The sequence below is a fragment of the Sorex fumeus genome, unplaced genomic scaffold (assembly GCF_029834395.1).
Source record: "Sorex fumeus unplaced genomic scaffold, SorFum_2.1 ptg000080l, whole genome shotgun sequence".
Lineage (NCBI taxonomy): Eukaryota > Metazoa > Chordata > Mammalia > Eulipotyphla > Soricidae > Sorex > Sorex fumeus.
The window spans coordinates 179,053-194,003 of NW_026606137.1; the positions used below are offsets into that span (position 1 = coordinate 179,053).

At 37.4% G+C, this 14,951-nt stretch overlaps 1 pseudogene; it reads right to left on the bottom strand.

The window, feature by feature from the left end:
• Positions 1-11,708: 11,708 nt before the first annotated feature.
• Positions 11,709-13,583, bottom strand: LOC130038822 (methylmalonyl-CoA mutase, mitochondrial-like; annotated as a pseudogene).
• Between the last annotated feature and the right edge of the window lie 1,368 nt (positions 13,584-14,951).

Sequence of the window (14,951 nt, forward strand, 5' to 3'; positions counted from 1 at the left end):
ACTGACCCAATTAATGCAATAAATGAACATGCTGTGTTTCCTTCTTGTATCATAAGGCATCAATAAAAGTTTCATCATAATGTGTTCAAGATAAAGAATTCAAAGGCGCCAAGATAGAGTTAAATCCATGATGTCTTCATTATAATTCTTAAATGTACCCATTGTCTTCATAATCTACATCATCTTCATTATTGACATCTATTTATTAAGAGTAATACAAAGTAACAAGTTGTAGAATCTATGAAGTGAAAGACTAAAGACAATGTGAAAATGGTGACTTAAACTTTAAAATGCAAAACGTTAACTAGATGAATAACGTTAACTCGAAAGAATAATGTTAACTAGAGGGCATTCTGGCATGTTGCAGGACCTATTTATCCCATGAAGATACTGAATTAAAGCAATATAAAGTCAAAATAACACTATTATAACTCTAGAAAATTAAGAGATCACAGAAACCAGATCGATACATAAGTGAAGAAGAGGCAGTGTTGAAGAGTATATGTTCTTCATTTATTAACTTATTTGAATAAATTTAAGATAAGAGGACAATCCATTTTAAGCATATACATTTTAAGTGACACAAAATCATATCCATTACTTTCATAATTCACAAGAATTTATTAAAACTTCCCACATGAATATACTCCATTTCTTCAACATAAAAATCATTAAAATTGAGATTTGGGAAGGATAAAGCTATCAGACACCAATGCACAATGGTAAGTACCAAGTATGACATGTAATGAACTTGGGAGGATCCTAAAGCACATAATTTGGAAAAAATAAAAGAATGTTGGAAACAATGAAAAGATTATACACTTTCAGTAGAGGAACCACATTCAGGAGTGTCCTTAGAAATGTATAAGACATTGAAACAACAAAAAATATTAACACGTGAAATCAAACTAGTAAGAACAAGAGAATTTCAGCTTTGCTATTGATTTCTTAGAGGTAGGAAATAAGAATGGTTTGTCATCTGTACCATCTATATTTACAAAAGCCAATCAAAGTGTTAGAAATTTCTTAGCTTAATCAACCGTTTAAAACAAACTAAAGGAACAGATTAGCAGAATTGAAAGTAAAGAAAATAACTGAAGAACAGTCAACTTAGAGTAAGAATCAATCAAAATGTGTATACTTGATTTATCTAAAAATATCTTTGCAATCCTTAACAAAACCTATCTTAAATTCATAAATCTCTCTAAACAAATGTACATATTTACCTGCCCATACAGATTAAAGACATATTCCTAATTTGTCCTAATTCTTTATAGTAACAATTCCAAATTTGTCCTCATTCTTTATAGTAACAATTTCTTCTAGACTCCGTGAAGAAACATTTATAGAATGTAAAATGGAAAGTTCTCATGGGAAATTATAAAAGGACTGAACCTTCTCTGGGAGGTTCACTGTATTTCTGTCAAAAATAAATACTCTTTATTCTCTAGCTAAATGGCAGTATGTAATTAAACTAACTCCTGTCTCTTGACATTCCTGCTTAGTTTTTTGTTTTGCTTTTCTGCACCACTTGGTGGCACTCAAGGGTGCTCAAATACTCGGGTTCTGTATTTAGTGGTCTCGCCCAATGGTCATCACTGTCACTGTCACTGTTCTCCCATTGTTCATCGATTTGCTTGAGCGGGCCCAGTAACGTCTCCATTGGAGACTTTGTTGTTACTGTGTTTGGCATATCGAATACATCAAATACATCATGGGTAGCTTGCCAGGCTCTACCGTGCGGGCGAGATACTCTCGGTAGCTTGCCAGGCTCTCTGTGAGGGGTGGAGGAATCGAACCTGGGTCGGTCACGTTGGCTGCGTGCAAGGCAAACGCCATACCTCTGTGCTATCGCTCCAGCCTGAATATAAAAATGTAGAAAGATAAAAATTGACAGTGATTATTTTTTGGCACTTTGCCATCTTCGCTTTAAACTTGATTTATTTAGTAAAGCTAAAGACAATCTTCGACAACTGGCTTCTGTCATTCCTCAAGATACAATTCCTGGATACCTATCAATTAATGGCTTTGTTTTAATGGGGGCCACACCCATCAGTGTGAGTTCCACACGGTGAAACTCAGGATCTCACGCACGCTATGCTGTGCTCCATCACTTGTGCAAACAGCCTGGCCCTCCAGGAAGGCTCTTTTACTCCTTCTTACACATACTTAAGTAGCTGGTTCATTAACTTTTTCTTTCTAATGTTAATTGACATTTTGTTTCTGCACTGCCTCAGCTAAAACTGATATGTTTCACATATCTTACTCAGATATCTTTTTTTTTTGGGGGGGGGGGGAGTTGAGGGCTGGGAAGGTGGGTGTCGTCTGGGCCACACCCAGCAATGCTTAAGGCTTGCTCATAACTGTGCTGTGGGGTCTCTCCTGGCAGTTCTTGGGATCATCTACACAGTTATTGGATTGCACTAGACTCAGGCATATTTCGAAAGGCAAGGATCTAAACCCCTGTGTCATCTCTGCAGCCCCAGATTATTGGATATTTTTACCCCATTCCTCTCATCTAGGTGCGGCTCCCCTCAACTCACTTCAGAAAGTGATTCTATTAGAAAGTGAGTTTTTTGAACCAGAAATGTGATTACCTCATTCTACTAAACTCTTGGAGGCTAAAGTCCAAATACTTTGGAATGGCTTCTGTGATTATCCATTAATATGCACCTTTGTGCCAAGCACTGGATTCGGATATTACCGAACCTTCTTGTAGTTCTAAACTTCTGCTCAAGCCGACCCTTGCTGTTGCAAGCGAGTTCCTTTTTATTTTTCCATTTGCGTTTTTTTTTTATGGGCCACACCTGCCAGCACTCAAGGTTTACTCCTGTCTCTGCAACCAGAGATCACTCCCAGCAGGGGTTGGGGGGGCCATATGGGACCCCAAGGGTCAAAACCCGGTCAGCTATAAGCAAGGCAAGAGTGTACCAGCTGCACCATCACTCCAGCCCATTTTCCACTTGTGAAAGGCCCGGCTTAATATAGTGAGATGCATTTCTTATCTAAACTTCACTTACAGTAAGTGGAAGTGATTCTTGGTAAGCAAATCTGTTAGGAGCCTGAGACCAAAATCCTCTTCATCAACTCAGATCTTAGTATCTGGGAGACCGTCAATTACATATAATGAATAAAGTTTTAATGAGTTGTTGTAATACACTTCTCAGCTGAGGACTTTTTCGGAGTGAATAATGAATATTTTATTACTCTCTAGAGAATTCCAAGCCTCATTTATTTCAAATAAATAATTTTCCTGTCTGGAAATATTATTTGTTTTCCTGCAGTTAAATAACATTAGAGAATAAAAGAAAATTTAATTAAGTTTTATGTTCACTCTGATGTTTGATTTTCCTTTCAAAACACTTTTCATCAATCTGATGTGGACAATCTTTGCTATCACTATTAGTCAAATCTGATCTGTTTTCTTTCCCACATTAAAATAAAATTTCAATAAATAACAAAATAAACAAAAACGATTTTTTAAAAAAAAATTTTCAAAGCTTCAAAAGATTACTGAAAGTTTCAGCTCTGAACTAAAACTAATGAAGCTTTAGTAATAAGTATATTAACATAAATTATGTTTTATTCTTATCCCTGTCATAATTGGATAGCCATTCAGAAATAAATGAGAAAGCTTGTTGAACATGTTTCTCTTTTATAAAAAAATATGACCTTATAAGTACCAGGTCAGCCATACTGGCTGCGTGCAAGGCAAATGCCCTACAGCTGTGCTATCGCTCCAGCCCCGGCAAGCTACCGAGAGTATTCGATATGCCAGACACAGTAACAACGAAGTCTCCAATGGAGACGTTACTGGGCCCGCTCGAGCAAATCGACGATCAACGGGAGGGCCTTTACCTTTACCTTATAAGTACCAGGAGGTCTGCTCCATGGCTTGGAAGCCGGCAGCACATGCTGGGGGAAAAGACAGTTCAGAGAGATAAGAGAACACCAAGTAAAGGATGTCTGGAGGACGCGTTTGGGATGCGAGATGCGTGCTGAAAGTTGACTAGAGACCGAACAGGATGGCCACTCAATACCTCCACTGCAAACAACAACACCCTAAAGGAAAGAGAGAGCAAAAGGGAATACGCTGCCACAGAGGTGGGGCGGGGTGGGGGGAGGGGGGCTACTGGGATCAGTGGTGGTGGAGAATGGGCACTGGTGGAGGGATGGGTACTCGATCATTGTATAACTGAAACCCAAGCACGAAAGTTTGTAAGTCTACAACTGTACCTCATTCTGCTTCACTAATTAAAAAAAATGAGCTTAATGCAGAATCATTTTACTATTATTTCTAAATATAAGTGAGGTATAACATACTTTTTCACACCACTCCCCCAAAATTTTCAGTACCTGAAAAAAGAGGACCTATGTCCACATCAAAACCAAGATCAGCAAACCACTGAGCAATAACTTTTGCTCCTCTGTCATGTCCATCTTGTCCCATTCTTGCCACAAGAGGACGAGGTCTGCGACCTTCATGTTCCATGAATTTCTGAACCCTAAGCAACATTTTAAAATACAAGAACAGTTATATATTAATCATCCAAAGGCAAGATGAAAAAGAATTGTATGCACAGGGAATCTTTGAAATTTATTTTAAAATATTGTTTTCTCATAATCTGTTAAAATCTTTATTTTACACTGAGAATTCCATATAATAATTATGTTTACCACTAGAGAAGTTTAAAAGATAACCGCCTCTAAGTCCATAAAACAGAACATTACCCAGAAACAAGATGCGAAAGTGACAACTTTTCACCTTCATAGGCCACTCTCCAGGATACAACACACAGAAATGTTTAAACTAAAATACCTTTCAGAATTATTTATACATATGGGTGGGTTTTACCAGTGTTTTGTGCCCAAAGTATTCCCCGTGGAGACTACAATGTAATAACTGATAAGGATGTATAATCAAAGCATTTTAATGGTGTAAGTCAATAAATGTAGACCCACATGAAAAAAGTATTTTAATCATATTTGTTAAAAGAAAAAATATTCCACATATTATCACTTAAATCTCAGTTGTTTTGAAATTTACCAGGTGACTGATTCTCAGTCAGCTGAAACAGCGGTTCAATGCAAGGATTCCTGCATGCAAAGGATGACTATGCCACAATGATTGGGGCTACTGGGGCCACACACACACACACACACACACACACACACACACACACACACACCGGTGGTACCTCCAGGGCCCTCCAGGGCTGTATTCAGTGATGCTCAAAAGGCCAGTACTGTCTCCCAACCCCAATAAGTATTTTTTATATTTAAGAAACATGATAACATTTCCAAGTCAGATTGTGGAAACGGTAGTTATCGTTAATTCAGTAAATACCACTAATTTTGATTAAAGCACAGAGTAACCAAATATTTACTTTCAAATATGAATATTAAAACTCTATGATTATTTGACAATACACAGGAACTTAAAATATATAAACATATTGTATGAGAGTTTAAAATCCAAGGACCTAGAGGGTATCAAGTTGTATCAGTGCCAGTTAATTTTTTTCAAATAAAAAATTGTTTCAAATGAGAAACTCCTAAGAAAACCTACTTGAAGGTTCAAAATATTATTTTCATACAACTATAGATTTACAGAACAGGTGATGCTTTCCACATGGAAAATATGCCAGTGGTATGTGAAGAAATAAAGTCCCCACAGGTTCTTGGAGACTGCTAATAGAAAAGATAAAATTTTAGAGTAAGAAATATTTTATCTACCTGTTGATAGCAAATGCTATCTCTTTGCTTTCTCCAAATTCTTGGCCATAGGCTCCACTCACCATACGATCGTTCGCTTTATGCTCACCAAACACCTTCTTCATAGCATCTGTGATTTCTCCAACTGTACATCTAAAAAGTTAAAGACAAGTTCTGTCAACATCATTATTTAAAGGAAGAATATTTCCTTACCTATAAATCTAAGTAGGCATATTTAATTACTGAAATATGATTAGCCTATTAAAATCAAATGGATGTTTTTCCTACTCACAATAACATCTTTCCTCAGAATACTTCTCTATACATAGTGCTCTTACCAACATTTATCAAACAAAAATATGACTAAATTATCCAAAGAGTAACCAGAGAAGCATCTAAGGTTATTGAGTAATCCACCTAATTTAAGTAAAGAGTGGAATTAGGAACTTTTTTTATAATAAATCACCTAGCGTACTCCATGCACTTCATTTGTTGTTCAACATGCATGAAGCGTATGTGTACAAGACAACTATAAGAGCTAAACATGAACTAATAAATATGACCCCTGTCCCAAAGTACTTACTATAACTTACCTAGTTAGGGGATAAAACAACAATATACAGGCAAATAAGACAACTGCGCATTAATTGCATTAAGTACAATGAGGACACCAAAATATGTAAAACACAAAGGGGTATCTGGGAAAGCTTTCTGCTCTACCTGGGACTTCAGAACACAAGGTAGGTGGGACTGTCTAGGCCTGGCACCAGGGATTAAGCTCAGATCATATGCTGGCCCCGGACACTTCCTGGCGCACTGAGTCAGCAGCTGGGCTCTTTCTCACTGGGGATCCCTAACAGCAAAGCTGCCAGAAATGCCCAAGGCAGCACCGGTGTTTGAACCCATAACCTTGTGTTTTCTGGGCAGCACTTTAAGCCACTAAGTCATCTCTCAGGCCCTCTGCAAAGCTACATGAGAGGTATTAAAGAGAAAGACGCAACTTTTGAACAAAGACCTAAAGGGATGGGATGCAGAACTCCACGCGAACACAGGAGGGAGTGTCTGAAAAAGGAAACAGTAAAAGCAAAGACTCTGAGGAGTAAGAAGGAAGCAACTTGAGGTTCCGAAACTAGAAAAGACATTGGGACACAGCCTAGAAAAGTATGGCAGACGAAAGTCACATCTAACAGTCCCGGTAGCCATGGAAAGATAAGACTTTCTTTTTACTTTCACTGGGGGAGAAGGAGGGCTGACTGTTTTTTACAGCTGTTCTAATATGGCAAGTCACTGAAACAAATCAATCTTCTACATGGAAAACTTTGAAAACACACTAAGGATTACTAGAGACAAATAAAAAAAATTAAGTTATATCCTATGTTCACATTAGCTATGAAATAATATATTGTTAATAAAATGCCTAAAGCTATATTTTTGTATTTAAAAATAATTCCAAGAGCAAGAGAAAAGAGAAAAGATGAGCAATATTGAGATAAAGACCGTGAAAAGCAATGATAAAGGTTTTATCCTTCAGGACTTTGCTCTACTCTTTTTAGCTGTCAACCTGCCTAAACCAAGTTATCTAAAATCGAATTAAGTCCAACTTCCTATAACCTGTAAGAAATCTAAATATGGAACTTTAGAGGTCATTAAAATCACATGGTATGTATACGAAGGTCACTGTCACTGTTCTCCCGTTGTTCATCGATTTTCTCGAGTGGGCCCAGTAATGTCTCCATTTTGAGACTTTGTTGTTACTGTGTCTGGCATCTCGAATACATCACGGGTGGCTTGCCAGGCTCTGCCGTGCGGGCGAGATACTCTCGGTAGCTTGCCGGGCTCTCCGAGAGGGGCGGAGGAATCGAACTGGGTCCACCGTGTTGGCTATGTGCAAGGCAAACGCCCTACCCACTGTGCTATCGCTCCAGCCCATATATGGAGGTGGGGCAGAAAATTTATACTTAAAAAAGAAATAGTACACAGGTTAACAGTTCCCTCAAGGCCACTTGCCTTGCACAAAGTGAGAACTTGAGCACCACAGAGTGTGAACCAGAGTCAGAAAAGCCACGGATTACCACTGGGCATGGCCCCCCAAACAAAACAAATCTAAAAAAAAAGGAAAGAAAAATACTTCATTAGCATTAACTGAATTTCTATCCTTACCAATATAATATAATTTATGGTAAATGAGCTGTAAGCTGCAACAATCTATAGTAAGTGGCTTCAGTATAAGAGTACGGGCTGGTGAGATGGTACCATGTATAAGGAGTTTCCTTTGCATGCAGCTCACCCTGATTTGATCTCTGGCACTGCCCATGGTCCTTGAACACTTCCAGGAGTAACTCACCCCTGAACACAGAGCCACAAAGAAGTCCTGAGCACCACCAGTGTGGCCCCAAAACCAAATAAATAGATAAATAAATAAAGTATAAGAGAAAAGGAATTTTCCAAATATAATACATGTCACAACGTTGATAATCACTAAAAGTAAAATGCATTTATATTTCTGTTTTTAGAAAACACAATGCTTTTTTTTTAACTCTGGATAGAAACCTCAACAAAATTGGATTTGTAAAGTAAGGACCTATACACATTATAAACCTGTAAATCTTGGGGATTGTTCTGTTGATTTTTAATTTGTAGGCCACACCAAGTAGTACTCCTGGCTTACTCCTGGTCTGTGCTCAGGCGTTATTCTTGGTGGGACTCAGAGGGCCATTTATGAGGCAGGGGATGGAACTAGGATCAACTGCCTACAGGGCAAATCCTTATACACTGTACTATATCTTTGGCCTCTACACCTATAAATTTTCAAAGCTTCAAAGATGAAAAACTGACCTTCAAGGCAGCATCATAAACATCGTTTGTGAGAGAGTCCATCATGTATGAACCTCCCCAAGGATCAGCCACTTTGGGAATTCCAGATTCTTCCTGAATGATGATTTGTGTGTTCCTGCCAATTCGAACACTTTCCACAGTTGGAAAACCCAAAGCTTCATCAAAAGAATTTGTGTGCAAAGACTGAGTTCCTCCAAACACTGCTGCCATGGCTTCTACTGTGGTCCGAATAATGTTATTGTAAGGATCCTAAAACATTTAGAAAAAAAACAACAAAGAAAATCAGGCCAACAGCTGGTATGTCCTGTAGCCATGAGATACAATACTAAGCACTATTGGCATGCCTGCTTTGCTAAGGTCTACATGATGCATCGAAATATGCAACGAATTTGGCCAAGTTAGCAAACATGCAGGACTTAGATATAGGCGTCAAAGCATCAAGTCTGCACTTAAACACGAAAATACTGTTTGCAAGTCTCTGAAATAAAAACATTTGTGGTTTACTTCTATATTGTCTAAATATTCTTTTATAAGTGTGTCACAGAAGACAACTTCTGTTTAATTACAAGACAAGTCATCTCATGGATCATTATCTCATACCTATTTGTATCACAATATGTACAAAATAGATGCTCAATGTATAACTGCACCATCCTCCCGTTGTTCATCGATTTGCTCGAGCTGGCACCAGTAACATCTCCATTGTGAGACTTGTTATTGTTTCTGGCATGTCAAATACACCATGGGGAGCTTGCCAGGCTCTGCTGTGTGGGCAGGGTACTCTCGGTAGCTTGCCAGGCTCTTCGAGAGGGGAGGAGGAATCAAACCCGGGTAGACCACGTGCAAGGCAAACAAATTATATCATTTTAATTCATTAAAACATATTGAAAATGGAACATGAAACAAAAAATTTGAAGACTAGTTAATTCTGTGATTTGAACAAAAGTGAATCAAATCAAAATCAATTTATTCACTTTTAAATGTATAATTCAACTCCATCCCTCTCGGAGAGACCGGCAAGCTACAGAGAGTATCCCGCCCGCACAGCAGAGCCTGGCAAGGTCCCCGTGGCATATTTGAAATGCCAAAAACAGTAACAAGTCTCACAACGGAGACGTTACTGGTGCCCGCTCAAGCAAATCAATGAACAACGGGAGGACAGTGCTACTTGGCATACATGCTTTTGAGCACAAAATCATAACAAAATAACTGTAGGAAATAAAGGTTCAATTAGGCAATTGATATTAAGTTTTAACACAAAATTATTTTAATATTAAAGGATTACTTATTTACCATTACACCATCAAATATATTTGCTTTTTACTTTCAAAACAATATAAGAACACTATGGGTGAGTTAAGATTAAGTAATTATTATTAGCCACTAGAGGGAGACAACATCATTAATTTTATATGTTTAAACACGTAAAAAGTGTGTATCAAGCTTCAAAATAACTATTACTTTCAAATATTAGCAAGTAGTTTCTTAATCCATTTCCTGACTTATCTATGCTGTTGAGATTAAGGATACAACAATTTGGGGGGGAGGCCACACCCAGCTATGCAAAAGGGTTACTCTCGGCTCTTCACTCAGGAATTACTCCTGGAGGTGCTCAGGGGACCATATGGGATTCTGGAAGTTGAACCCAGGTCGACCACGTACAAGGCAAACGTCCTACCCACTGTGCTATAGCTCCAGCCCAAAAATACAACGCTGTTAAAATTCTACATTTTAAATTGAATACATACCTGCTCAGTAAGTGACCATCCAGATGTCTGATAATGTGCTCTCAGAAGAAGAGATTTAGAGTCCTTGGGGTGAAACATTTTCTCTATCAGATGAGCCCAGAGTCTTCTCCCAGCTCTCATTTTTGCTACTTCCATATGAAAGTTCGTTCCAATTACCCAGAAAAAGGACAATCTAAAATGTATTACAACCAGAGGTTGATTACACTCAATAAGAAATCGAAAGTAAAGCTAACTGTAGAACATCTAACTCAATATCCAGATTATATTCTCAAACAATTAAATCTTAATTAAAATAAAAATATGCCTGTATATATATTTAACTTTTAAACCTAATTCATAAAAGTGCAGCCATTTGCATATAGAAAAACATTCACTTCATAGCCACGTCAGCTGTGTTCAGGACTTATTCCTGGTTCTGTGCTCAGGAATAAGGGATCACCCCTGGCAGTGCTTGGAGGACCACATTTAATCCTCAGTATTGAACCAACATTGGTCATATGCAAAGCAAGTGCCTTACTGGTTGTATTAATTCCCCATCCCTTCAGAATCTTTTAAGCTCTTAAAAATTACTAAAGACCCCAAGGAATTTTTTTATCAATTTGGATACTTCTGTCAATATTTTATGTTATTTTATTTTGAAATAATAATAAATGGGGCTGGAGCGATAACACAGCGGGTAGGGCGTTCGCCTTACAAGCGGCCAACGGCCAACCCGAGTTCGATTCCTCCGCCCCTCTCGGAGAGCCCGGCAGGCTACCGAGAGTATTCGATATGCCAGACACAGTAACAACAAAGTCTCCAATGGAGACGTTACTGGGCCCGCTCGAGCAAATCGACGATCAACGGGAGGGCCTTTACCTTTACCTTTAATAAATGTAGATTATGCTACCATGGAAGTAACTTTTTATAAGAAGTATACTTTGCTATATCAAAAACTCGTAATTTTGCATTTTTATAATTCTCTTTAATGTGTGGCTTAAAAGAAGATAGTTCACATTTCCTGTCTGTCTCAACATTCAGTTTCTTGAAAAATTAGATATTCTGTAATCCCTATATCTACAAAGAATAAAGGCAAAAAAAATAAATGTTTAATAAAATCATAAAATAAAAAACTGGTGAGACTATGGAAAAATTTTAAGTTTTAACAACCACTAGGAAATTCTGTAAACTCATTTGAGAAACTTCAAGAACACTGTGACAAGTACGCAACAATTCTAGGATAAAGGCACCCAGTATGAGTCTATAAATTCTGAAAGTGTAAGCCCTCATGTATATACATAATGCATCCACAGTATAAGACAGTGCTCAGCCAAAAGAAAGCTACCAAGTGCTTCTGGGACTGACATTGGTCGTGACTTTCACTCAGATTCAGTCAAATTCGAATTAGGTTACAGTACATTATAAAAATTTCTACCAAGAACGCAGAACAACCCATAGTATGACAGAGGATTCCTTTGCTGTATACTGGAAAATGTCAGCAACGATTTTCATAGATGGTTCGGGAATGAAAACTTAAGTATTTCTGACCATAACCTCCTTGAGTATGTCCTTCTGGACTGTACCCGTCGGTTTCTCTTTAGGGACGCCTTGCTCTGCTCCAGTTACTATGAAAGTTGCAAGAACTGGAATAACAGCTCCATTCACGGTCATAGAAACAGACATTTTTCCCAAGGGAATTCCATCAAAGAGAATTTTGGTATCTCCCACAGTGTCGATAGCAACTCCAGCCATTCCAACATCACCACGAACTCGAGGGTATTCCGAATCGTAGCCACGATGTGTTGCTAAGTCCAAGGCAACTGATAATCCCTGCTGACCAGCTTAAAGATTAAAAGAAAAATAACAGAACTAAAGTCTGACCACAAAGTAAACGGTCTTGCTTTAACCCTACGAGGAGTGTTGGTTTGTTACTATAGCATACTTTGATATACATACACGCCAAACTTAATGTAAATGAAATATTTCACTTCCAGGGCAGTGGTAGAACACATGTGTTTATGCATTTTAAGTATGAAGCCCTGGGTTCAATCCTTGCCAAAAAAGAAAAAAAAACCCAAACACTTCACTTCGTAAGAGGGTCAGACTTCACCGTTAGAATGAACATTGTATAATTGAAACCCAAGCACAAAAATTTGTAAGTCTACAACTGTACCTCATGGTGTTTCACTAATAAAAATTTTAAAAAAAGAAAAAAAATTATTGAGGAATTATTTTAAATGTCCAAGAAAAACTCTGGCTGTTTATATACAGTTCACACAATTTAGCACTTACATGCTGTTACTTATGTGTATTCCTTTAGTTAATATGATTATACAAATGTTTTGACTAAACATTCAGAGAAATAGAATTGTGAAACATGCGAAAATGAAATAGCTACACTACAAATTCAGTCCTCCGTGGTTAATAATATAACCTTATATATTTTAAAGTTTATCATTCAAATAATATTTCATTATAAACCAAAAAGAAAAATAGTAATTAATTTAATTTTCAGTGAATGAATACTAAGTTGTGGTGAACATACTGGAAACGTATGATTATAATTTGTCACTGGGAGGGTGATATTATTTAAGCTATTTTTGCCCCACCAATTCCTGCTCTAATATGATTAGTTAAAAACTGTTTAGGCAAGAGGGCTGGAGCAATAGCACAGTGGGTAGGGCATCTGCCTTGCACGCAGCCAACCTGGGTTCGATTCCCAGCATCCCATATGGTCCCCTGAGCACCGCCAGGGGTAATTCCTGAGTGCAGAGTCAGGAGTAACTCCTGAGCATCGCCGGGTGTGACCCAAAAAGCAAAAAAAAAAAAAAAAAAAAAAAAAAAAAAAAAACTTGTTTAGGCAAAACTGATGTCTCTTCACTTCAATCTAATTTCTTTTTTAGTGCGTGCAATGAGTTGCTTGCTTTCAAGAATCTAGTGCTTTATTCTGTCTCACTTATCTTTTGACCAGGAATGTTTTAGAGTATAATCTCAATTACAAAATTAAAAAGTGACTTATTTGTATCGTGATTAACCAGCTTCCATTCACAAAATCTAGTAAAAAGAGGTATACGTTTGATCACAAATATCAAATGTCAAAATCTCACCCTTAATATTGTCCTTATAAAACTTATTTCTCTCTTCCACACTACTGAAATTAGCCTACTGGCGGATGGTCTAGGGCTGGAAGGTGTACATGGTAGGGTACGGCCCGCGTGTGAATGGCTTCGCTCCTGGAAGTTCTTCAGGTAATTCTTGGGTGTCTCTACTGGAATATAAAGGCTTGACGGAGATCCCTTCTGCCATATTAGGTAAAAAATCAGAAGATTAGTTGTTAATGGCAGTAATACAAAAAGGAGAAAGATAGAAAGTTTGAGGGTGGCAACTGTTTTGGGTAGAGCATAGACAAAAACTAGCATACCAATTTCACACAAACTATTCATTGGCTTTTTTCCTAAACCTGGGAAGAACTGTGCACGCAAATTGTAATTTTAGCGCAAACAAACTATTAAGCTGGGAGAGCACACTGGGAGAAAAACCATCATTCTGAAACTTTACACATGTTGCCTTATACAGGGTTTGGGGAAGGATTGCACTTTTTGAAAGAAACGAAGAATAAGTTAGTAGAGTTTTATTGACTTAAACATCTCTTTACACCTGGATATACAGTATATGTTATATTGATTCCAAACACAATCACTGTCCTATATACGTACATTCAGATACATCTGTGATCCTCATGAGGGGATATCAAAAGAGCTAAAGTTCTAAATTGAGAAAAATTAAAAGAGTGCTCTTTTCAAATATGGCTAATGCTGATATGCAATTATAAAAGCTGTTCGGGAAGACAGGAAATTATCGATACTTAATGTTATATAATCACAACTAAAAATCCTAAAATCCACAACTAAAATTTTTTTCATTAGAATGTCTTTAAATGAAACCAATAATTTTCAAGATTTAATATGACAGACGTAAAAAATGACCAACTGTACTTTCTTGTTGTCATTTTAAATATTTAAAACTTCCCGTTCGTTACAAATAAGAATATACTGCTTCTTAATTATTTTCTTCTATGGTGAAAATGGGAACACGTATAAATAGTATAAGGGGATTCATTTTGTTTGAAATTAGTGGTCACCTCTAAATTACTGAATTTGCTGGGTTTTATTGATGCAGCTACTACTTTAATGACATTTTAAGAATGGCTCTGTGAAATAACTACTTTTGGGGACGGGGACGTTATTTCTAGAAATATTGTTTCTGCAATGATTGGGTGAACTGTAAATAATTGTGAATCTCACTATCCAAATAACTTTTAGCTCATACTAATTTTCTATGAATCGCAATATTTATAGATGTCTGAATTATTACATGTTTCTATTTAATGATAAATTTACTTAAAATAAATCGACCCCTTATTTTATTTTTTTATTATTTTTTTAATTAGTGAAACACTATGAGGTACAATTGTAGACTTATAAATTTTTGTGCTTGGGTTTCAGTTATATAATGATCGAGTGCCCATCCCTCTACCAGTGCCCATTCCCCACCTCCAATGCTCCTGGAATCCCTCCCATCCCTCCACCAACATCCCCCCCATCTCACCCCACCCCTGTGGCAGGACATTCCCTTTCCCTTTTGTTCTCTCTCTCCTTTTGGTTGACCCCTTAT